The 26,106-nt window shown below is 40.2% G+C and overlaps 1 protein-coding gene and 1 pseudogene across 9 annotated transcripts in view; one reads left to right on the top strand and one right to left on the bottom strand.

The window, feature by feature from the left end:
- The window catches only part of Acsl4 (acyl-CoA synthetase long chain family member 4), a 74,723-nt gene that overhangs the window by 35,302 nt on the left and 13,315 nt on the right, over positions 1–26,106 (bottom strand). For 3 of the 9 annotated variants that reach the window (XM_027433637.1, XM_027433640.1, XM_027433643.1), the window contains exons 2-3: positions 14,416–14,475; positions 4,657–4,708 (exon numbers count right to left, since the gene is read on the bottom strand). The gene's annotated coding sequence lies outside the window, so the exon portion shown is untranslated. The remainder of the gene's footprint in view (positions 1–4,656; positions 4,709–14,415; positions 14,476–26,106) is intronic. The other 6 variants (XM_027433639.1, XM_027433642.1, XM_027433645.1 and 3 more) reach the window with 2 other exon arrangements.
- Positions 6,572–6,898, top strand: LOC107978748 (annotated as a pseudogene).

Raw genomic sequence — 26,106 nt, 5'->3', positions numbered from 1 at the left:
GACCATACTGAGTTTGCCAACGTTGGCACAACTGAGTGGAGATTAGACTTGGTTTATTCACTTGCAAGTCTGTATCTCCACCATCTGCTCAGACTGGAACTCTAAGTAGGTAAGAGTGACAAACCTTATTTATACAGGAAGAAATACTAGCAACATTTTTGAGCACCACTTGTCCTTCCTCCAAAAGCACTGTGTGAGGTAAAAAGCCCTTTATATGTCTAGAAAATCTTAGGTTTAGTGAAGAATCAGGTACAATTTGATTTACTTTTGTTCTGATGTCCAATTTAGTAGGTATTTCATTCCAGTTACTTCAAACCCCCTGAGACAGGTTAAATGCAAAAAGCATTAGGGATACATTCAGCTCCAGGGCCCAAACGAAACACTATATTCTGATTAAAGTCTGAATTTAAAAGAAACTTCTCCACCAGAAGCATGTGACAAAATACCAACTTAAGATGATTAATGCCAGTCTTCAGAAATGAACAAAACCAAGCAAGGATCAATGCATCTGCCACCATAGTAACAAACTAGCATCACTATACTAAGACAGTGGTTCTCAACCTGTGGATCATAACCCCACAACAGTGGCATATCAGATATTCACATTATAATTTATAACAGTAGCAAAATTACAGTTATGAGTAGCAATGAAAATAATTTTGTGGTTGGGGGGTCACCACAACTTGAGAAACCCTATTAAACGGTTGCAGCATTAGGAAGGTTGAGAACCACTGCACTGAGTTTTTATGAAAGCGTTTACTAAATCAACTTGAAAATCAATGGATCAACTATCCAATTATCATTTTCAAGTAACATATTTATGAGTAAACTAAACATCAACTAAAGATAATTTGCTCTCAGTTGTATCTACCCAACATTAAATCCTAAAACTATAAAAATTTCAACAGATTAAACAGATAAGAATACCTGCTATACTTTAAAAGTTCATATTTCTAAATAAATGTTGCATCATCAAGATTTTTATAAAAGGGTGCAGTGCTCTATAAAAAAATTATTTCACATACTATTATAGACCTTCTGAGTTTGAAACATGAGACTGCTCACATACTAAATTACAAAATGGATACCTATACCTGGCTAATAAAATGGACTTTAAGGAGATACATTACAATTTAATTTGCTTCACAGCTTACCTTAACAACTTACAAAATGTTAGTATTTTAAGACAATAACTGAGCTGAGATAGGCTAACAAGATCTCTTACTATCAGATAATCTGCAGCACCAAATCTTTCTGTGACATAGACATATATTAGGCTGCCCTGGTCAGTTTCACCAAACTGAAAACAATAATTTGCATAACCAAACTAAACCTCAGTTATTAGAGGCCAAAATAAAAACCTTGGGGGAAGAGTGTGTGTGTGTGTGTGTGTGTGTGTGTGTGTGTGTGTGTGTGTGTGTGTGTGTGTGTGTGTGTGTGTGTGCTTGCACATGTATGTATCTGTGTGTATATACAAGCACACATACGCCCACACACACTCCCCTTCACCAACATATATATATATATAACTAGCTATTGTTTTGCTTTAAAGTATTTCATGATTACAACTGATCTTTGCATGCGTCTCTCACAAGATTAGCCAAACCTGTTTATTTCATCACCTGGAGAAGCATTAACTCCTGAAGTCTCCATCCTGCCAGTCTTTTTCCCGCTTTTCCCAGCAAAGAAAGCACCCCAGCAGCCATGGTGAAGATACTTGTTCATGCTCTAGTGAGAACTCCCTCCCTCCCATAATGCCTTTAAAAGATCCCCAGCATGCATCAGATGTTTTATCTAGGTCATAGTTTAGTATAATTGGGATTCTATCTCTGTATGTTGAAATAGAGAGATTTAGGAGCCAATGTTACTGCCTACACACTTCACATCTATACTGTGTAGGACTAGATGTCTAGCACTCATTCTAAGTGATAAGAGTCACAATTGATTTTTAAATAAGTATTTTTTTTTCAGTTGATAATTGACTGTAATTTAATTCAAAGTTTTAAGGAACTTGGAAGAGAAACATATTAGGTGACACCACCTACTGGCAAAGCATGATATTACAATCCAAGTTCATCAAACATTGCAAAAAGAGGAAAAACATCCTGGGAGTCAAGTATTTGGAAAGAACTAGAAATGGTTTAAGGCTGTAAAAAACGAAACAGGCAGCACAAAGATTATGTCAAAGCTCTACAATAGCAGTAACTTCTACAAGTAAGCTATTTGTCTATCTCATTACTTTACATATTTGTTTTAATAAAGTTTTACAGCTGATGGATCGTTGTCAACCATTGAGTGTAGGTTACAAAATCCCTGTAACTAATAATATTTCCCACAGGAATGCCTTTGTGTTACAGGCATATTTTTGCAACTAAATATATAAAACAAACAAAACACACACACACAAAACCCCACCACCTACCCTCTCTATTTGAGAGAGGTGGAGGCAATTTATGGGCTGTTTCTTAGCCAATGTTGTTTTTCAGTACTTTTTTACTGCTAAAAATTATGTAACATAGTCTTAAACCATTTCTTATAAAGAGGTCAGATAAGCCACTTCAGTTCAGCAGCCTAACCGCCCTGATATATATTTCTATCATGTGGTTTTTTTAAAAGAACACTTTGATCTTTAATGTTACATATATCTTATGAGTAAGGCTAAAGAAAACATTTGCTGGGGGGTGGTGGTGGTGGTGATGGTGGTGGTGATGGTGGTGGTGGTGGTGGTGGTGGTGGTGGTAGTGTACACCTTTGATCCCAGCACTCGGGAAGCAGTGACAAGTGGATCTCTTGAGTTCAACACCAGCCTGGTCTACAGAGTGACTTCCAGGACAGCCAGAGCTACACAAAAACTCAAACTGCTAAGTCTGTTAAAATCTCATGGCCAATCAATGGAGTAAAGGAGAAAAGGGCACATAGGAGAAATCCCTAAATGCCACTTTTATGTTAACAATTCATTATGAGTGCTTCTGGCATTCAAAAAATAATGAATTCTTTGTCTGAAAAGAGAAATCATACAAAGTCAAAGATGAAAAAAGTGGAAAAGTACTCTTAATGTTAGTATTTCCATGTTAAGGGCACTCTGTTCTTTCCTCTTATACTGATATTGCTTTTCTGGTCCATGTTTCACCAAGGTAAGTGAGGCAAAGGCAATAAGGAAATTATTTCATTTTGAAACCTATTTTGAGATAGCTGGAACAAAGTTATGACAACTGATGGGGAGCCTCCAAAGTGCCATAGGGCACTATCTGAAAACTTCTGAGCACAAATGGCCAGGTGCTCTGCCAACTCACTGACAGTTCCTACTCTTCGCCTTCAAAGTCTTTTCTGCCCAACCCTAGGTGGGCTACACTTCAATTGCTGCAGGCCAGTTGCTATAAATGTGTGTGTAGGTGTACATGCATGAGAAAGGTATTACTCTCCGGACACATAATTACAGAGGTGTAATATATTGACCCTCCCAGTGGCAACAGTCTATTTTACAAAGGAAAAGCTAAACTTACTGATATGCTACCTGATTTGTGCAGTAGCACAGAGCCTAAGGAAACTGAATTCACAGATAACTCATTCTGGTCTCATCTGTGGCCATGTTGAAAATTCTTCTAATGTAAGCTAATGAGTGGCCATTGATTTAGGCATGTAAGAACATTAAGTCTTTTGGAATTCTTCACGATGGGAAATCAGTCATTAGCATGGAAGAACTACTCCATCAGAAGATTCAGTTCATAACTCAGTACAATGAAATCAATTCTTAAAAGACCAGAAATACTAGAGCAGCAACGTCAGAGCTGCTGAGCTGTCAAGTCTGAAACAAATGAGCCTGTCATTTCTCATCTGTAAAATTAGAAAGTTGGATTCAGATTTCAACACAAAGACTAGTTTGGTGTTTTAAGGACAGGGGTAATGACACAGAGCTATTTTGTTGCCGGGTACGGGTGTTACACCCGTACAATCTACTATCACTGTCATTTTATAAAATAAAGCACATGCTTAGTTCTCCAAAATGAGACTGGTATGCCCTTCACATTGAAAATGGCTAGCATTAAAGAGAATGTATGCCTACTGTTCCTTTTTGCCATTCTTCAGAGTGGAGTAGTAAGAACTTCTCCACTAGCTAGCACTGGCCTAAAAATCCACATTTGGGAACCACTGAACGGATAGTTTTCAAGTTCTAAGTCTCAAACATTATGACTTCAAGTGCTATGTTGGGTTTGTTTGACTCTCCCACATCTTGGTCCAAAATAAACACCTCAGTGAAAGACAATGTTGATATTTAAGTTTATGTGCATCTGACAGACACTTACATCAGTTTGAGAAACACTAAGCTACAATAAGCTTCAATTTCTGAGGTGTGTCTAACTGCTACAATGACTCAGTTATTGTGTGCTTGCTATCTAGCCGCCAAAAATAGCTTGGACACCTCTGTACTCAAAACTGGAACTCTAATCTATAAATCCATTTTGGAGCGTGACTCAAAGGAAGGATTTAACTAGTCCTCCCCTTCTAGAATGGAGGGACACATGGTTGAAATTGCATAAAGGAAACATGTTTTCCCATTTTACTTTTTCCAAATAGACATTGGTAAGGTTTCTCCCTCAATAGCCTCAAAACGTGGATGCAATTATACATTTTACGTCCTGAAGGACTCATACTTACAGGTTTCTTCTTTCTCTTTTAAGAAGAACAGGTATATCTCCCGTGATTGATTCTGCAGTGAGAAACAACATTATGAGTACTGTGTCAGGGGACATGAATCCTTGCCAGAGATAACCAGGTGACAACCCACATTTTCTCTGCACCTTAGTCAGGATAAGCCAGTTACCAAAGGCAAAATAAGAAACTACTCAGATAAGGAGCATTAGTTCAGATGAGTTCATTGATCGGGACTCACTCAAAAGAGACAGGAGCCAAAGCCCTGAGAAAAATGACAAGAGGCAGAGATCATGTTCTTTTTTTTCCCCCGAGACAGGGTTTCTCTGTAGCTTTTGGAGCCTATCCTGGCACTCACTCTGGAGACCAGGCTGGCCTCGAACTCACAGAGATCCGCCTGCCTCTGCCTCCTGAGTGCTGGGATTAAAGGCGTGTGCCACCAACACCAGGCCCAGAGGTCATGTTCTTAGTGGTTTGCACTTTTGATTCCTTCTTTATCAAACTAGCTGCTATTAACTGGAACCATTAGTCTTCTGCTGTGATACTCTTAGGGCAAAGGAAAGATGATTTTCATGGGAGCATGTAACCCACAGGCGCTCACTTCTGTTATGTTTAATAAAAATTTTTCCAACTTAAACTTTGTATCTATGATACACTTCTGGGGAGGCAGTGCTGGAGCTAGTCACAGGATGGTTCTGAGACAATTGTCTGTCTATATTAAAGTCATGCTATTTGAGGTTCTCTTATTTTTCTCCAGTTATTAACACAGGAGCAGCAATGCATATTAAAATAATGTCCAGAGTGCTCACAAGGTGAATGTTGTAGAAGAAAAACTTCAGTTTTGTATACAAACCATATAATTCCCTCACAGAAAGTTCTGATAACTACAATATAATGATAACAATATTAAAAATAACCCAACCATAAAACAATTTTAGAGATTTAGGTGGCAGGAAGATGTAGGAGGAAAGGGAGATGGAGGAATACATTAAAAACTACCCACTACTTTGCTTAATTTAGAAAATAATTCCATCAACAAATATTTGCAAATACTTAAGCCTACACACTACAGGAAGAAGCTGGGACCCATAGTCACACATCAGAACTCTCTCTCCTAGGCAGATGAGCACCCAAGCTCTCACCTTCTCATCTCCAGCACTAAACCAGCTATGCAAAAGCAACTTAACACAAAAGAAGGGCTGAACAGATGGCTCAGGGGTTAAGAGCACTTGTTGCTCTTGGATAGGACCTGGGTTCAGTTCCCAGCACCCATGTGGTGATTTGTCAATCATGCAGTAACCATCTCGACCATCTGTAACTCCAGTCCCAGGGGATCCAACACCCTCTTCTGACCTCCAAAGGCACCAGGCATGCATGTGGTAGACAAACATACATACAGGAAAAACACGCATACACATAAAGTAAATACAGTTTTACAAATTCAAAAAGGGAGAAAATATTTCTTAATGTCTACAACCGTAAAAGACACTTCTTTCACCATAAGAAAATTGAGCTAAGCCACACCTTTAAAGGTACACACACCTTTAATCCCAGTATTCAGGAGGCAGAGGCAGGAGGATCTCTTTGAGGGCAGGCTGGTCTACAAGAGCTAGTTCCAGGACAGCCTCCAAAGCCACAGTGAAACCCTGTCTCGAACCGCCCCCCCCCCAAAAAAAAGGGAGCTACAAGTGTAGCTCAGTGTAGAGCCTGTGCTTAGCACAGGTGGCATTGGGTTTGATCCCTAGTATGAGAACATGGTCCAAAAAAGGAGACGTGTGAGGAGAATTCTGAGTGCTTGTGAGACACCTCATGAAAACGAGAGTCTTGTGACCTCAGTTTCTTCAAAACACTGAATTGGACTCGGAGCTTTGGAGACTGTCACCAGTGTCCAGATCTGAATTTTACAGAAGCAGCCTCCGGGATGGATGTGTTTCTCATGATCCAGTGCCACAAGACCATAATCTTCACAAACGCCAAGGAATCGACTACCGTGGACAAGCTGAAGCACATCGTCGAGGGCCTCCTCAAGCGGGAGCCATGCAAGCAGCAGCTGTACAAGGATGACAAGCTCCTTTATGACAGAAAAACTCTGGGCAAGTGTGGCTTCACTAGCCAGACAGCAGGGCCACAGGCCCCAGCCTGGCCTTCCTAGCGCATTGAGCCCTTCTCCAGCCCTCTAGAGTTTCCAGATGTGATGAAGCCACAGGATTCTGGAGGCAGTGCCAATGAACAAGCTGTGCAGTGAGGGCCCCAGGCCCACAAACCCTCTAGATTCCCATTTCCTCAATTAAGATTTGGATGCTGAAAAAAAAAAAACACTGAATTGTTCTTGGAATGCATTCGAATGCTCTTCCCAGCTGTAGAGGACAGGAGTGAGTTTCCTCCAGTTGTTGTCATTTATGTGCCTCTATGGAAAACATGGGTTTTGCCACGTGTGCCTTGTCCTTGTGATTGTACACCTTGCTCATATGATTCTTCTTAAGCCTCAGAGTATAAATTGCCTGATGCTCTGACTAAAGTTGGCTATTGCATGAGAGTTTGGGCCACATTATTTTTTGGCCCTGCTTTCCCAGGTTTAGGATCCCAACAACTAGAGTGGCAACACCAAAGAGGAAAATGAAGAATGTAATAATGGCTCCCCAGCAGACAAAAGGAAAGCAAACCACATTTTCTAATCTAGCCAACCGGTGTGTTCCACATAACAGAACGTAATATTCAATTCTCCCAGCCTCCCTCTACAAAAGAGCACCCTCCCCTCAGTCAGGTTTGAGTTACAAGTGATCAGAAACAGGGATGATTTTGCTAAAATTAAAAAGCAAACCTTCTCATGAATACACAAATGTTTTTAATATAAGGTGTTAGGAGCCATGTAGCCTAGTTTTCTGTAAAAGGTTCAGGCTTTAATGCTGATCAGCTCTACCTCTTTAAGAGACAGACCCCGCCCCCTGACAACAGTCAGGGCGCGCACAGGGACGTGCCATCACATCACCCACCACGCATTTACAGCCTGTGTGAGGAATCTGGGCATGTGTGGAACCTCAGTGCGCACAAGCTCTTCCCTTTAAAAGTTCCTACTTCCTGCTTCACTCTCTCTGCTTCTTCTTCGCTCTCTCTCTCTCTCTCTGCTTCTTCTTTGCTTTCTCTCTACTCTTCTCCTCTCTCTGTTTGCTTCTGCTTCTCTTCTCTTTCTCTATGGTGACCAGCCATGGCAGTCAGCCATTAACTCCTCTTCTCTTAGTCTCCCTACTCTGTCGGGCCTATAATAAAATGGTTAAGATGTCTCATCATCTGCCTCTTTTCTTCTTTATCTTTAATTTAAACAAAAATCTAACACAATGGGTCTAGAGATGAGGCAAAAGTCCTCTGGACAGTCTCACTCAGCAACAACCAGCGGACTTTGGGGACAGTGCAGAATACTACTGGAGCCTGGCCTGCACACTCTCTTCTTTCTTATAATGACCAATGATTCTCTTGGCAGTTTTAGTGTTGGTTTTGTCAATCATGCTTGGGACAATGTGATCATTCCTGGAATCTCCATTTTTTCCTCAAATATCACCCCCTAAAATTCTTTGGGAGATGATGCTTCTCAGGTTTCTTTTCTGGGGATGTGAGCTGTCACTTCAGACCCTTGGAGCTATTCTAATTTAATACTAACAGGACTGGAAGCAGATCAACTTATTTCTGTAAATATGTTTTAAATGGGATTGCTATTCTTGAAAATGTGTGCCTATGTCAATCACCTTTTACTTTTGTTTTTTTGTTGTTGTTTTTTTAAAGATTTTATTTATTTATTATGCATACAACATTCTGCTTCCATGTATATATCTGCACACCAGAAGAGGGCACCAGATCTCATAATGGATGGTTGTGAGCCACCATGTGGTTGCTGGGAATTGAACTCGGGACCTCTGGAAGAGCAGTCAGTGCTCTTAACCTCTGAGCCATCCCTCCAGCGCCCACCTTTTACTTTTGTAAAGACAGAATGTACCTGAATGGATATTTGGCCAAGCTAGCAAAATAAGTGTTGGGTTTTGGTTTATAGATGTTTTGATATAGAAGTTGGGGAAATATTTGACATATTCGGTTTTTTGTAGGTTAATGTTGGATGATAGGAAAAACTTGTTAACATGGAAAAATATGCTTGCTTCCCATGTATACATCAAGATGGCTAGAGCTATTTGGGGCTGGGCACTTGTGTGAAACTCTATAAATAGTAGTTGGACAGTTCATTTCTTCATGCCAACATCCCTTCCCTGCCTCAGGACCTGAACTCAGGCTGCAGCTGAACAGTGGCAATAAGGAAGTTGAAATATATTATCTCAGCAAACTTTTCACACACAGGGAAAGCATAGAATATAGTTTGTTTCTACAGAATAATAACCCAGTAGTATGGAAAAATACAGTGATGATTATGGAAGAACTGAGAAATTCTAATTCACCAAACACAAGGGAGAAAAACCACATCCATGGAGCTAATGAGACAGTTAGTTAACAAATGAATTTTTCCAAAGGAGATACCAAAGTGTCACAAACATATGGAAGTGTTGTTAAACTTCAGATAACCTCATACTAGGGAAGAGACTTCAAAAAAATGAACCATTAGAGTGTTTTGGTTTGGGTCCTCTCTGTAAGTAAATTAGTCAGTTAACCAATCATTTTTAAACATTCTTCGAAAAGTCAAGTAAACACTAAACTTGCGATAGCATCTGTTGGAAATGCTCCAGGCATGAGCTGCTCTCCTGTACTTAATGTCTCAAGTTGAAAATAGGATGTTTTAGAGATGAGTGGAAAATAGCAAGGAAATCGGCACATTGTGTTCAAACCTAAAAAGTAAATTAAAGCTGGGCCAATTCCAAACAATTTCCTAAGCAATAATTGTGTTTTATGCACCTTATCCTCTGTCGGGGCCCATAAAGATGGCTCCTCTTCATCTAGCCTCAAGATTAGAGAGTTTAAAACTGTCCTTAGCAAGCCAAAAGAAGGTGAGGCTACTCCAAGATGTTTTGGTCTAGGTAGCGACATCTTAACTAAATAACAGACTTGGGCTCAGGTGTGTTTACTCTTCACCCTCAAGGTCGGATAACAGGTGTGGTTACCAAATGCTTGGAGGATTAAGTGAAGAAGTATGTTTGTTCCTTATACATGATAATCAAAGTCTTCTGCCGTGTTCCCCCTTTTAGTTAGGGTACTTAATATTGAAGAATAAACTTGGGGTACTCAGTACTCACTGGATTTCCCTCCTGACTCTATCCTTTGTCTCTGTCTTCTTTTCATCTTTACCTGCCCTTTCTCAATCCATACACACCTTCTCAAGTACAAACCTGGCAAGTTGGCTGAATCCTACTAAAGGCCCACAAAAATGGGTTACCACAATTAGGGAAATAGATAATCCTCTAATAATTGCTGTGAATAAAAAAATCCCCCTATACTGGAACACAGCTTTAAAATATTGATCTCCAAACCAATTATGGCCCCATTATGGAATACATGTTTGAGTTTTACATATGCACAAAATTTATGCCAAATATTAAATCTAGCTGTTTTAATATTTGTATGCTTTTGTAATTTCATGCCTTCCAAATTTTCCATAAAATAAGAAATGTATACGTGGGAGCTGAAGAGACAGTCCAGTGGTGGCTAAAAGTTCTTACTGCTCTTTCAGAGGGCCTGAGTTCAGTTCCTAGCACCCACATTGAGTGGTTTATAACTGCCTGTGACTACAGTTGCCGGGGATCTGACGATGTCCTCTTCTGGACCGCACAGGCACTGCCCATATCCACAAATTGGTGAATGCCAGCACCAAAAGGAAAAATTTGGAAGTTGAAATTCAATACTACAAAAAAAGGCAGGGCATTGGTGGTGCACACCTTTAATCCCAGCACTCGGGAGGCAGAGGCAGGTGGATCTTTGTGAGTTCGAGACAATCCTGGTCTACAAGAGGACAGCCTCCAAAGCCACAGAGAAACCTTGTCTCAAAAAAAAAGATGCTAAGTCCTACCTTCCAGATATTGACCAGGTCTACAGTATCAGACCTGTATCAGTATCAGTATCAGACCTTCGAGTGCCAGGATAGGCTCCAAAGCTACACAGAGAAACCCTGTCTTGAAAAACCAAAAAAAAAAAAAAAAGAAAAAAAGAAAGAACAGAAACTCAATACTACATGGTCTCAAATACATATTGATAAAACAAAATCTAACATTAATATTTATTATAAATACAAAAACAAAAGCCAGATATGGAGGCATACAAATTAGGGAGGCTAAGGCAGGTGGATCTCTTGTGAGTTCAAGACAAGCCTGGTCTACATGTAAAGTTCCAGTTCAGCCAGGCCTACATAGTGAGACCCTGTCTCAAAGAAACCAAACAATAAAAATAAAAATCTTACTCTAGAGAATCCCAGTTGACACTACCTTAATTGATGACAGCTACCTTCACTAGTTACAGGAAGTATCAACATATCCCACAAGCTCTGGCCTGATACATAAGTTCATTTCCAGTGTTCTGAGAAAGAAAAAACAACAGGAATTTACAGTGGCAAAACCTCAACAAAGTAGTTTGGCAAGACAGCAATGAGGCATATCATCATTTGTCCTCTGGTATGAGGCATCTTAAAGAGCACAGTGCTCCCAAGGCAATTCTGCCCAAATTGAATAATTCCAAGATGTCATGGATAAAAGAAAGAAAAGAAAAACCAGAGAAGTCCAAACTGAGGACATTCAACAAGGAAGCTGAAGAATATCAACTTTGGGAAGCTGGAGATACATAGCTCAGTGATCTAGCAGTTGCCTTCCAAGCACAAGAGACTAGGTTCAAGCTCTAGCAAAGAGGACTTAAAAAGACATTGTCATGGTAACAGGAGAATAAGAGACAAAACAAGGCAACATGATTCTAGACTGTAAACTAAACCAAAAAGAGATCAGCAGAAACATTCCTTTATGATCTGACTGGTAGAGTTTACCAATATTAACAGTGTTGACGATTGTGTGATGTTTGTGTACAATGTTAATATTGGGTGAAGCTGGGTGAAAGACCCATACTATTTTTGTACATTTTTGTCAATGCCTAAAAAATATTCAGAAAATGAACAGTTTCTCTAAAAAAAGAAGATGCCACGTTATGTTCCCAGAAATAATCTATCAGTGATTATTCCCCATACCCTCTCCGACACTGAACTATGTATGTACTAAAGCAGTTCATTCAACACTTCGTTCTTTTCTTATATTAGGTTTTCGTTCAAGTCCTTTGCCCAATTTTCTATTTCTACTTGGGTATTCATTGTTGATTCCTCAAGAGTCCTTTGCATATTAAGGAAATGATCTTTTTGTCTGAAATATTGTATATGTTTTTCTTGGCATAGCTTTTCTTTTTCAAAATCTTACTCTTTCTCTCATACCTTGCATCCTAACCAGTTTCCCCTCCCTCTACTCCTCCCGACTCTCCCCCTACCACCTCTTCCCTCCAGATCTTACTCCTCCTGCTTCCCTTCAAAAAAAAAGAGCAGGCCTCCCAGGGATAGCCACTAAAAATGGCCTAATAGATTGGGCACAAACCCTCATATCAAGGCTGGACAAGGCAACCCAGTAGGAGGAAAGGGGTCCCAAATGCAGGCAAAAGAGACAGAGACAGAGACCTCTCTCTCTCTCTCTCTCTCTCTCTCTCTCTCTCTCTCTCTCCACTCCCCCTTTCCTTCCCCTCCTCTCTCCCTCTCCCCTCCCTCTCCCACTGTTGGGAGTCCCACAAGAACAGCAAGCTACATAACCATAAGGTATATGCAGAGAACCTGCCTCAGACCCATATAGGGTCTGTGTTTGTCACTTCAGTCTCTGTGAGCCCTTATGAGCACTGCTTAGTTGATTCTGTGGCCTGTGTTCTTCTGCTGTGCTTGACCCCTCTGGTTCATACATACAATCCTTCCTCCCCTGGTTTATGCTCAGTTCCTATGGCTCCACCTAGTGTTTGGTTGCGGTCTCTGCATCTGCTGCCCTCAGTTTTAGCTTTTCAATTTGGGTGCTTTTTGGACAAAGGTGTTTTTTTTTTTAATGTAGTAAGATATCTGCTTTATGATTCCCAGCTCATCTTCTCATTTCAAGATTATAAAATTCTTCCCTGTATTTCCTAAATCAAGATTACTGAGCCAATTGGTGGCCCACACCTTAATCCCAGCACTTGGGAGTCTGAGGCAGCTGGATCTCTGTGAGTTCAAGACCATCCTGGTCTACTCAGTGAGTTCCAGGATATGCTCCAAAGCAATACAGAGAAACCCTGTCTAGAAAAAAAGATTTCTGAGCCACACATCTATCTTTTGGGGTGACAACAGGAATGTGGGTAGGGAGTTTTGATATATACTACAAATTGCTTTGAAGAACATCTGTATCAGCAGTGCAAAATAGTCTATAATAATATAGATGTAATACTTTGTTACTTTAATAAGCAAAAAGCATCTTCTTGAACCATGCCCCAAAGAAACCATTTACTACCTGAAAAACTGTTAACATCCCCTATTGGGGAAGTGCTCTTATTTTAGAGACTTTACTTCAGGCCTCTTTTTCTACCCAGAATTGTGCCCGTAAAGTACCTTTATTAGGAATACCTTCATGGACCCAAGGTAAAATGCCTGCTCCTCTCTGAACTCCTAAAGCTTGTCTTCTCCAATAGTCCTTAAGTTGAATGGTATTACCCTGAGTTATGATCTAAAGAGCACAAGCCAGGGCTTATTACCTCTTCATCCCATCGTCTTGCAAACAGGATCAACTGTTTTATAGGACAAAAAATAATGCAAACTAACTTTCTTGTGTGTGCCATTACTTTTTTTCCTCATAGTTCACAGCAACCTTCATTTGTTTGAAACTATTTTTTATGTAGGGTTTTTTGTTTTGTTTTGTTTTTTAACATTCTATTCAGCAGACATTTTGAAAACATACTTAAGACAAAAGGTTACTGATATATTTTAGAAAAAATGAGACTTCATTTTAACTAAACAAAAATCTTTAGTGTTGACTCTGATGTTTTATTTTTCATGCTGAAAGTGTATATGTATTGCATATCATGGCAACGTCAATATTTCTTTCCATGGCTAAATCTACAGTATTCTAATAGAATGTACACTTATCAAGTTTGAAGCCTTATTTACTTATATGCTAGAGCCATATCTATATTATCTAAGCTCTACTGACAGTCTAGTTTTGTTTTGCTTGTTTTTTTGTTTTGTTTTTGTTGTTTTGAGACAGGGTTTCTCTTTATTGCTTTGGAGCCTGTCCTGGAACTTGCTCTGTAGACCAGGCTGGCCTTGAGCTCACACATACCCGCCTGCGTCAGCCTCCTTAGTGCTGGGATTAAAAGGCATGTACCCGCCCTGAATGCCCAAAGAAATGCATCTCATTTTATATAACTTATAAACTTATATAACTTCTCCCCCAGCTAATTAGTACACAGCTAGATATAGATTTGCCTAAGCTACAAGGCAAGTTCCAGACTTCAACTGAGACAGGAAGATAAATTTCTTGTAGACAAATTCCACTCCTTACTAACAATGTTAGGGACTTCAAAGACAAAGCAAGTAATTTTTTTCCTTTTTAGGTACTCTTTCTATATAGCCTGACTGGCCTCAGACTTGGCAATCCTAATGCCCGAACCTTCTGAGTGCTGGAATTACTGGCCATGCAACACCTGAACAAAACTTTAGAATGGAAAAGGTGAACTCAGTTTTATCAAGGCATGGAAGTATGCTAAACCAGGCATAGAAGCACCAAATGAGACAGTACTTACGTACAGACTCAAAAAGAGCCAAATTTGTAGTAGCAGGAGAGAACAGTGGTTTACCAGGATCTGAGGAAGAAATAAGGTTGTAGTAGTCAAAGGACAGCAAGTTTCAGTTATACAAGATAACTCCTAGAGATCTATTCTGCAATATGGTGACTACAGATAACAATACTGTCTCACACAGTGAAAAATTTTGCAGAGAAAACTTTTGTGAAGTAGTTTTGTCAGCCATATGCAAATAATAAGATGGGAAAACTTTGGGGGTGCTGGATCAGTTTATTTATAGATTATGGTGACCATTTTACAGTGTACACTTTTTAAGCTGCACACATTAAATACATTCAACTCTATATACCAATCGTGCCTCAGAACCTTTAAAAGAGTGGATATTAATTATTGTCTATTTGTAAAACAATTGTGTAGCTGTAACAACTCTCTAACTTACAGTGAATCCAAAGGAGCATGCATAGCAATGAAGATGCTAAACAAGTCTACCCATTTCTCCTTTAGAAGCCTATACAGAGAGGGCAGGGGAGTGGGGAAAATGTATAGCTCAATAAAAAAATAAAAATAAATAAAAAAGGAAGTCTGTACAGTTCACATTCCTTAAGACAGTTTTACGTGAGGGAGCTTTACTTCTTCTGCTATCAGTGGCAAATCCAGCTTGACTGTATTGAAGCACCTAATAGGTGACAGAAGCTTTGAAGAGATGAACACTGCCATCACCTCACAACAGCAGCTCAAATATGTTAGACAATCAACTGAGAAACAGCAGGCACTGAACTGCCAAGCATCTGCCTAACAAGTTGATTCAAGGAGTGTCCTGATACCATGGACAAGCCTGGACTTCCCAAGCTTTTATTTAAAATACTAAATCGCTGAATAAAGTACTTCAAGAAGTACTTGTTAGTGAATAGAGCTTGGTGAGAAAGAAACTACTACAACCATGGCCTGCCATAAAATATGAGCCATTTTTTATCCAGAAGTCATAAAAAGTGACAGACAGACAGACAGACAGACAGACAGACAGACAGACACACACACACACACACACACACACACACACACACACACACACACACACACACACACACCCTAATAGGTGTGATCATAGAAATTACTAACATGAGTGCTTGTGGAGGAAAATTTTTGCAGTTTCCTCTGTAAATGATTAAGGAAAAGAAAAATACAACCTTTAGAAACAAGGTCTTACAGCTAAACTACAGCCTGCTCCTGTGGTTCTGAAAGTGTCCTAGGAGACTACCAGTGCCTTACAGTATAGCACTTACAGTACTGAACATCTACTTCCAGTTCTGCAGGAATAATTTTTTAGTAAGACAGGTAAGGATACATTATACTTTCAGCAAAAGCAGGGCCAACCAAAAGAAATTGGTGCTGTCAAATCAAACAAAAAGGACCTTTATATAGTGTGGGAAAAGGTAAAACTTGGCTAAGTATGGCAATAATCCCAGCACTCAAGGAGGCAGATCTCTAAGTTCAAGGCCAGACTGGTCTACATAGTGAGTTCCAGGACAACCAGGGCTACACAGAAAAACCCTGTCTCAAAAAAAGAAAAAAGTAAAGGGTGCTAAGGGTATGAATTGGCACATGTTTTACAAAAAGGAATTTGGCAATGTGTAGCAAGAGGTCTTAAGTCATATCTCATGACCTGTTAAGATTATACTTCTAGGAATGTCTTTAGAAAATAAGGAGAAATGGAGATACACACATACACACATAAAAAAGAAAGTGAAGTACAGCCATCCCTGTGGTAGAGATACAAGAAAACTAGAAAGACCACAAAGGAACATTGGTAAAATAATGATGTACTTACTTGTGGTATCAAATACCTCATCAAATGCCCCATTGTTAAAGAATAGTGTTTGTGTGTTTGAGAAAGTATCCAAGGCATGTGAAATAAAACTGATTTAAGATGAATCTTCAAGTACGACAGTCTCTGAAATTCACCTAAGCAATACCCCAAAATGGAAGTATCTAGATTGTGGCGTTTTACATTTTAGCCATTGATTTTCCCACTCTTTAAAGCTTCTACGGAGAAGGTATTCCTTGTATCACTAATGAAGGTAAAAACCTAGCAACAGTCTTTCAGTTATTTCTAATGTATACTATGAGTGTGTGCTGATAAGTGACAATATGTCCCCAAAGTTGTTTCACCCAACGCATGGGAATAAGTGATAGTTAAAAGAAGCCAGGTTGATTTTTTCTGTTTATTTGAGACAGGGTTTCTCTGTGTAGCCCAGGCTGTCCTGGAACTCAATCTGTAGACCAGGCTGGCCTCGAACTCAGAGGTCCACCTGCTTCTGCCTCCTGAGTGCTGGGACTAAAGGAGTGCACCACTACCATGCAGCTGATACGTCCATTTTTAAACCAGACTGAAAGTCAAACAAACATAAGATTTCTTATTATAACTATAATGCTAAGCTTTTGCTAAGCCTAAGTCTCCTTGCCATTCCCTACCCTAAGATGAGAGTAACAAAGGTACAAAGCTGCTGCAATTCACTTAGTTGCATCCCTCAGCACAAATTCATAAGTAGTAGCCAAAAAAGAAAGAAAGAAAAAAAAAAACACCACTGTTTTGGTTCTACACGAGTCACCCCCAGAAATATCTTAACTGCCACTAAGTGAACAGACAGTATCAGAAAACCAACAATCATGACGTGTTCCACACACAATTGAAAGTATAAATCATTTCTGTGGATACCACAATTCTATTTACCTTTCCTATTAAAACAAACAAGAGCACAAATACTGCGTAATACTTGATAGGTGGCACATCATACATTCATTTATTCCATAATGAAAACATTTTTAGTTGATTGACCAGACCCAATCCCCCTACCTATGAAGCCTCTAAGAACTACTCTTTTAGTGTGTGTGTGTGTGTGGGGGGGGTTAAACACAGACTGTCGCTTTCTACACTGGTAACCAGAGGGTATTTGAAGAGATGGAATTTCCATAGTAAACTCTAATCCTCTTGTTTACCATCTGGCCTCTGGGAACAAATATTCAAATTCTGGAGCTCTCACCTTACCTTACCTTGCTTGAGAGGGTCCAAACAATTGCAAGACATGTCTGACTTTGCAAAGCAGGGCTCAGAAAACACTGAGTTTTTCTGTGCCTCAAAGTTTCCATTTCAAAATGTTTTCAGCAACAATAAAATATCATTAAGTAATCTCACTTCCTGTAAGGCCAACATGTCTATGAAAGTGTCCTGTAATAACCTCAACAGGGCCTTGCTGCAGGAAGTTCACAATCCTCGCAATTATGAAAGGATTACTAGTGCTGTGCACATGATTTTATTGCAATACACAAGAGATTTACTCAAAACTAAATAATGCATGCCCACGTTAAAGGAAAACTGCTTATAAGGAACTGCACGGGACCAACACACTTGAGAAGTTATATCCAAAACCATGATCCATCGAGAATGGACTAAAACTAGGGTGATCCCATTTCACAGATTGCTGAGAACTGTCACTGAGTTACACACCTGTCTCCAGAGAGTGGGATCAAACTCCTTCTCTTTCAGAAAAATAGTATTAGGATGTCTCTAGTAGTCCCCTACTTTGATTCCCACATACAACAAATAAGGATGTATGGTCACAGTAGCCAAAGCTAGCCTTCACTATACAAAACACTTCCAGGTACACACTCCTCTTTGAATCCATAGTCATGTGTGGTGTGTAAGTAATGAGAGCACTAGCTATTTTAAATACACTCTCTCTCTTTCTCTCTCTCTCTCTCTCTCTCTGTTTTTTTTCCAGACAGGGTTTCTCTTCGTAGCTTTGGAGCCTATCCTGGCACTTGCTCTGGAGACCAGGCTGGCCTCGAACTCACAGAGATCCACCTGCCTCTGCCTCCTGAGTGCTGGGATTAAAGGCGTGCGCCACCAACGCCCAGCTCCCCTTCTCTCTATATGCAAGAATGTACACATGCGCACACACACTCCAGTCTTCCAAAATCTACTACAAATTTAGTTTATATAAAACTGAGTATTTGTAATCCAGCTAAAATCCAGAATAACACATTATTTGTTGACTTCAAATTGAAGTAAATTCCTCATCTTAAAAGTTTATATTTAAGGAGGACATGAGGGAACAGGAAGTTTGAGTTGGGCGAATAGAGGAGAGCAAGATAAAAGATATCATAATACATGGAGCCATTATAAGTTTAAAGAGAAATCAGGCACTAGGGAACGGTCTGCAGATCTACAAAGTTGACACCAACTAACAATCTAAGCAATAGAGGAGAGGCTACCTTAAATGCCCTCCCCTGATAATGAGAATGATGACTGATTTATACGCCATCTTATAGCCTTCACCCAGCAGCTGGAAGTGGAAGCAGAAGCAGACACCCACAGCTAAACACGGAACTGAACTGCAATCCAGTTGCAGAGAGGGAGGAGTGGTGAGCAAAGGGGACCAGATCAGGCTGGTGAAACCACAGAAACAGCTGGCCTGAACAAGGGGGACCTCTTGGTTCCCAGGCTAATAGCTGGGAAACCAGCATCAGACTGATCCAAACCCCATGAACATGGGTGAAGACCTCGGAAATCTATGGGGCCTTTTGTAGTAGGGAGCAGTACTTATCCTTAATATAGGAATAGACTTTGGGAGCACATCCGGACAGAGAGGGATACTCCCTGAGCCTAGACACATGGAGGTGGGCCTAGGCCCTATCCCAAAAGATATGACAGACTCTGAAGGCCCCCTATGGAAGGGCTCACCCTCCCTGGGGAGCAGAAAGGGTATGGGATAGGTAGGGTGTTAGTTAGAGGATAGGGGAGGAGGGGAGGCAGAGGGAACTGGGATTGACATGTAAAATAAGAGAAAGAAACGTTTATATTTAAGATAAAATAAATCAGATGCAGGGGAAGGAATAGCTCCATCGATAGTTTGTTTCCTGTAATATTCATATAGGTTTAAAAATACTCCTATTTTTGAAAATGAGTTCCAATTTAACTTTAAAAATCAGAAAAATATTGCCAAGTTAACTTTAATAATCAAACAAGGGCTCTGCACCTTTGTAAGTAATGCACACTCTGTGCTGTTTTGTAAAAATACATAACCAGCTAAAATTTCCCATCTATAATTTTCTGGAAACCTTAGCAATGCATATCAAATAATGCTTGTTTGACAACCAGCCAACGACAAAAGACTAAACCAAATCTGGATGTCTATAAACTAGTTCAGGGCCTATAGGTGGAGTTGCTGGAATGCAAAGAACCAGGGTCTCTAGTGCAGCCTAACAGTTAGCATATGAAGAACTGTAAGAAAAGCCCACTGACAGGTGCAGTGAGTGATCTGTCCAAGGTTAAGGCTCCCACAGAACACTGCACACCAGTGCAGCCTGTGCAAGCAAGGGTCAATATGCCACCACTAGACAGCCTATCTTCAATTGCTGGCTGTGCCACTTAAGGGAGGGAGGTGACTTCTTAGCTCCAGTTGCCACAACTATAAAATGGAAAGAACATGCCTATTATACACAGTATTTGCCATTTAGAACTTTAAATTTCTCAAAAGTATTAACTTTCCTTTTTCACCTCCTTTTCTAACATATTTTTCCTCTTCCATCAATATTCTGTACTCTTTCTGGCTTCCTTTAGGTCTTAATTTAAGCAGGACTGATAGAAACCTTCTCTGACTGCCCATTTATGTCATGTATAATGGACATTGGGCCTCAAAGCATCCTTGAGCACTGACTTAAACTCCTCTAGGTTTTTGTTCTGCTTTGGTTCTCCCACTGAACATGGAGGTCATACTGGTCTTGATCACCTCAGTACCACTCGGACCCCATACAGATGCAGTGCTGGCTCCAAGTAGATTCTTTTCTTAAGATTTATTTATTTTAACCAAAAAAAGATTTATTTTATTATGCACAGTATATACCTACAGGCCAGAAGTAGGCACCAGACCTCATTACAGAGGTTGTGAGTCACTGTGTGGTTGCTGGGAATTGAACCCAGGTCCTCTTAACCACTGAGCCATCTCTCCAGCACCCCCTATGTCGATTCTTAGTAAGTATTCCTTAAATGAATATTGAATGAAAGTTCAAGTCAGAGGATAGTGAGAGGAAATCAAGAAAGGATCTCTAAGCTGCACCTTTCGTGCTAGGTTGAAGCATGTGTCTCTTCACAGCTTTAGAGGATGTTTCTTCTCATATACTGAAAGGCTTTTTATTCAACACAGGAAGTGTTACATTCTTAAATACAAAATGAAGGCCCTTTTATGAGAAGAACCATAACTTCATAAAGCAGAGCAAACAAGAATCTGCTCAGTATGTTCACACTTTTTATTAATGTCATGTCTCATATTCCAAAGTCTTTATTTAACTAGACTATCAGAGGCACGTTACACCTAGTGTTCAGCTCCTTGAAGATCAGTTGAAACCTTCAAGCATTAGTGTCATGAGTGGAGAAAAGAAATAGAAGATCAAACCACGAACATAGAAGGAAAAAGTATTTGAAATGGTGGGAAGTAGCTGCATGTCTATAAACTGCCACTAGGTGGCACCACTATCACTAGCTAGCCAATAGAGAAATGAACCCTTGACACAGCTATCAGGCTATTTGACAAGGCGTAACCTGAAGGCTGCATAATCTATTTCTATTATATTGATGGGTAACACGTTCAAGGTTAAGTTCTCTAGTCACAGGAGTACATCTTAAGGTCGTTGTCCATCAGAGGCTTGTGGAAGGTAAGTGTGGTTACTAACACTTCTTCACCCTAAAGATTCCTGTGAGTGGAGAAAGGGAGATCAGAAAAACCTGGACAGCCTTTGCAAACTTCAGGGTGAATCACAAAAGAACATGACAGTCAGAACTTCACTACATACAAAATTTTTAAAACCGCAAATTTAAATGGTCCAACTTAACATACACATATAGTAAGGCAGTACTAGTGCTGAGAGCACCAATTATACACAGACTATCTATCACACATTTCCTAGGAGTTCAATATAGTTCAAAATTTTAAAATGCCCATGTAAAAGCAATAAGATCAGCAATAATGTCATATTTAAAAATACACTAACTTTTAATTTATAAGAAAAGGGCTATCATAGTTTCTAACATTATAACACAAAATTGTGGAGACAATTATACCATTGGTTCTCCATTAAATACTCAAGTAATACCACCCTACTACACCAAGTTTACAGAAGCAGGAAACAAATTATTAAGGATCAGCTGACTTAGTTTGTGAGCACCATTACATGAAGAGTTGAGTAGGGGAGGAATTAAAAGTTAAGTCAGTGACCGTCATTTATTTTAAAAACATCTAGTTCCCCAAATCCTTAGTGGTTACAGATGCATGTGCAAGCATTTGTTCAAGAAATAGTCTAGGCTGGGCGTTGGTGGCGCACGCCTTTAATCCCAGCACTCGGGAGGCAGAGGCAGTCGGATCTCTGTGAGTTCGAGACCAACCTGGTCTACAAGAGCTAGTTCCAGGGCAGCCTCCAAAGCCACAGGGAAATCTTGTCTCGAACGCCCCCCCCCCCGCCGAAAAAAAAATACAAAAAAGAAATATTCCATATGCATAAGCTGTGCTCTGCACTCATGGAACTTAACTTAATGTTCAATAAACATTTTAGGTAGACAGCAACCTAACACAGATTTAGAGGTAGAACAGGAGAAGGCCACCCATGAGACAATTTGCTCAGCCAACTAAATGATCACGGACTTTTGAAGTTATTCATAATAGCTTCTGAGTATCCAGTTAGACTGCAACTGCTATTATCGGGCTAGCTTAAAAATCAATTGTTATTTTAAAAGTTGCATTAAATGTCAAGCCCTGAAAACATGCATACCAAAGAATGAATGTGAGGTTCTGAAAGAGCATAGAATGAAAAATGCCATCTCAAAAAGCCACAGTCAAAGCTTAAAGGCCCCGGGCAACCTCGCAGATCGACTAGCCAACTATTATAAACAACACTCCCATCTGGTTATACTATTTTAACAAGCGTAAAATTTGGAACAGGTTAGCTCCATGGTGGAACATATCCAAGGAGGTTTTATTACCTAAGTATTTAAAATGCTTTACTATAAGACACATATCCAGAGTGGCAAAATAAAAGCTTAGGGCTGGGGCACAGCTCAAAGAGTAAAGCACTGGCATTGTATGATTAAAAGCAGTGGCAGATTACTAAAAGATGCCAAGCAGGCCGGTCATTGGTGGCGCACGCCTTTAATCCCAGCACTCGGGAGGCAGAGGCAGGTGGATTTCTGTGAGTTCGAGGCCAGCCTGGTCTACAAGAGCTAGTTCCAGGACAAGCCTCCACAGCCACAGGGAAACCCTTTCTCGAAAAACAAAAAAAAAAAAATGCCAAGCAGAGGGGAAGCCTTCTTCCATCTCAATAAAAACCTATTTGAGAAAGGTGAGCCATGTATCCACATACAGCGATCAGTAAGTGTTGGCATCTCACCCTGGTGAATGCTGCCCATAAATCCCTAATACATTTTAGCTTCTACTGGCTCAACAATGAAAAGTGCCTTTAAGACATCCCTTTGCAGTTCTGTCTGTGATTACTTCATCTCAAATATGGCATCTTTAAAGCAGGCAGTAATTCAATACTCTTTGAAGCATCTATAACTGATGTCAACAGCAGTAAAAGGTGGTCGTTTGTCTTTTCAGATGTATGGAGCAATCTATTGCTTACCCTTCTTCAAAAGCAAGGCCAAGGTCAGTACCACAAGAGGATGTTGTGAAATGCTCTCTCTTACTGTGCATCAACTTGAGCTCAGCTGGCTATGTGCGTGACTTGCAGTTACACTTAGTTTTATTTTTTAGATTTATATTTATTTATGCTAGTGAGTGGTTTGGCTGAATGTATGTTTGTACACCATTTGCATGCTCCATGATACCCATGGAGATCAGAAGAGGGCCTTGATCCCCCAGAACTGGAGTTACAGAAGACTATGAGTTGCTATGTGGATTCTGGGAACTGAATGGGATCCCCTTTGCAAGAGCTCATAACCACGAAGGCTCTCTCGAGACTGGACTTTTTAAAAGAATAGTAAATCTTTTGATGTCCTTATTTTACAGTTTCCAGGGCCACTATGCCTGAAAGTAGAACACTGAGGTTGAGAGCCAGATGCCCTGTTCAGGTAAAAACCCTGTCTTTCAGCAGCGCTGGGGCAGTGCCAGTGAAACCACAGGGAAGGGATGCTCCAGCAACCACACAACATGGTTGCAGACCTGGCCAAGAATGAAACTCCAAGCAGGGGATACAATCTGCAACCTCTGTGAGCAAGGATAGTTATAAATCTGACCTAATATAAAATCGTATACATTATGAACTGGATTTGCCTTTTGTTGCTGTAACTCAATCCTGCAGTTCTCAAACATGAATGTTGTAGGTGACAACATCTTGTTGCAAGGTCAAATTCTGTAAGGACACCTTACAAAATCAGTATACAGGAAGGTCATATACATACAAGCCAAATGAGTTAACCGTCCAACTTTGAACTACCATTTCTTTTCTTTAACCCAAGAGGAGGAAGTCAATCCTACCACTTAGGGGTCTGAGGCAAAAGAATCACAAGTTTGACTGGCTTAAAAAATGTTGGGGCCATAGAGATAGCTCAGCAGCTAAGAGCACTGGCTGTTTTTCCAGAGGTCCTGAGTTCAATTCCCAGCAACCACATGGTAGCTCACAACCATCTATGGGAGGATCTGATGCCCTCTTCCAACATAAAGTCATACATGCAGATAGAACACTCAAACACATAAAATAAACCCTTTTAAAAATGCCATCAGCTGGGCCGGTCGTTGCTGGCGCACACCTTTAATCCCAGTACTCAGGAGGCAGAGGCAGGTAGATCTCTGAGTTTGAGACCAGTCTGGTCTACAAGAGTTAGTTCCAGGACAGCCTCCAAAGCCACAGAGAAACCCTGTCTAGAAAAAAAAATCAAAAAAAAAGAAAAAAAAAGCCATCAGCTGACCACAAGTCAAACACTAATTTCCTACCTTAAATTTGTAGTCACTCTTCCTAAAAAGAAATATTTCCCATGATTTTGTAATAAAATGTTATAACAGCCAGAAATCATTTTAAATGGTTTAAAATGTTTGTTGGCCAGGAATATAAACCTAGAAAAATGAACTATTGCTGAAGATAAACTCTAAACAAGGTCACTATTTCCAGATTAGTTACTTGCAACCTATTAAATAAAAGTCATTGCAGTTCATTATGAATATTATATAACAATATCCTCAGATTTGCAAATTTTTACTCGGGACTGTGTTCATCAAGTTTAAACACTGTAACACTTCACAACAGTATAGTTAACCTAAGGAAGCTGCTCTACTTTGTTTTCTGTTGCTATGATAAACACCATGACCAAAAGCATCTTGCCTGCAGGCCATCACTCAGGGAAGTCCAGGCAAGAACTCAGGAAACTGAAGCAGAGGCTTGCTCTCTGTGGCTTGCTCAATCTGCTTTCCTAAACAAACCAGGACCACCTCCAAAGTAGTGGCAATGCCCACAGTGGGCTGGGCCCTCCCACAATCATTAATCAAAATGATACCCCAACAGACTTGCCAATGGGCAATCAGACTCTGGGCATTTTTCTCAATTGAGGTTCCTTTTTCTCCAATTGAGGTTCCATTTTCCCAGATGACTCCAGTATGTGTCAGGTTGACACAACTTGTCCTTTAAATATCTTCAAAACAAACTGAATTGCAAATTGCTGGTTTTCGAAATTCAAGGTACGGTCACCGTCATTTCCTCCTTATCTTTAGTAATGACCTTGTACATCATCCACCTCCCCTTTCCTCCAGAGAGTGCCTTGAGCAATGTGAGCCTTCAATTAAAGACAAGACAGTCACAAGCCTCCCCAAGTTCAAGACAGACAGCTGGAAACTGTCCCCATATGAATAAAACAAAGATATTACTGTCCTTACAGTTAAAGTTCAGCTATCTGGAACTTGTTAAGAACAAATCTCCCATTTTACTAAATTTTATCATTGCAGCAATAGGCCATGTTAGAAATGCAGGATGAGGGCTGGAGAGACGGCTCAGCGGTTAAGAGCACTGACTGTTCTTCCAGAGGTCCTGAGTTCAATTCCCGGCAACCACAAGGTGGCTCACAAAAACCTTGAATGAGATCTGGTGCCCTCTGCTGGGATGCAGGCAGAAGAGTGTATACATAATAAATAAATAAAAGACGACATAGAGATAAGACAGGAGGAAGGAGTTGGGCAGCTAGCTATCCTGCAACAAATGAATATCGTTTGGAGCCTTTATGTCTATTTCTCCCCCACTATCATACCCCTTCGATGCTGGCGATAAGTATCTTTTTCATCCTGGTATTTTGTACTTCAGGACCTGTCAATTACCAGTTATTCAGTTCTACCTATGAAAGTCCCAAAAGAACTATTAAGAGACAGCTAAGCTGTAAAATGATGTTTCTTACAAACAGGAATAGGGCCAGCTGGAGGGCTCAGTGAGTAGAGGTACCCATGTGCTGGCCTAATAACCAGAGTCTGGTCCCCAGAGGCCAGAAGGTTGCAAGAGAGAGCCAATTCTCAAGAATAGTCTTCAGACCTCCATGTGTGCAAAGGCAATGCACACAAATACAACATAGGGCATTCCAGGATAACTTCAGGTACATATTGAGTGAGACCCTATCTCAAAATATCACTGTAAAGGTTTCACTTTGCAGTTGTACTTCTAAAACAG

Source organism: Cricetulus griseus, chromosome X (assembly GCF_003668045.3).
Source record: "Cricetulus griseus strain 17A/GY chromosome X, alternate assembly CriGri-PICRH-1.0, whole genome shotgun sequence".
Taxonomy (NCBI): Eukaryota; Metazoa; Chordata; class Mammalia; order Rodentia; family Cricetidae; genus Cricetulus; species Cricetulus griseus.
This window is presented reverse-complemented; position numbering and strand designations above follow the sequence as displayed.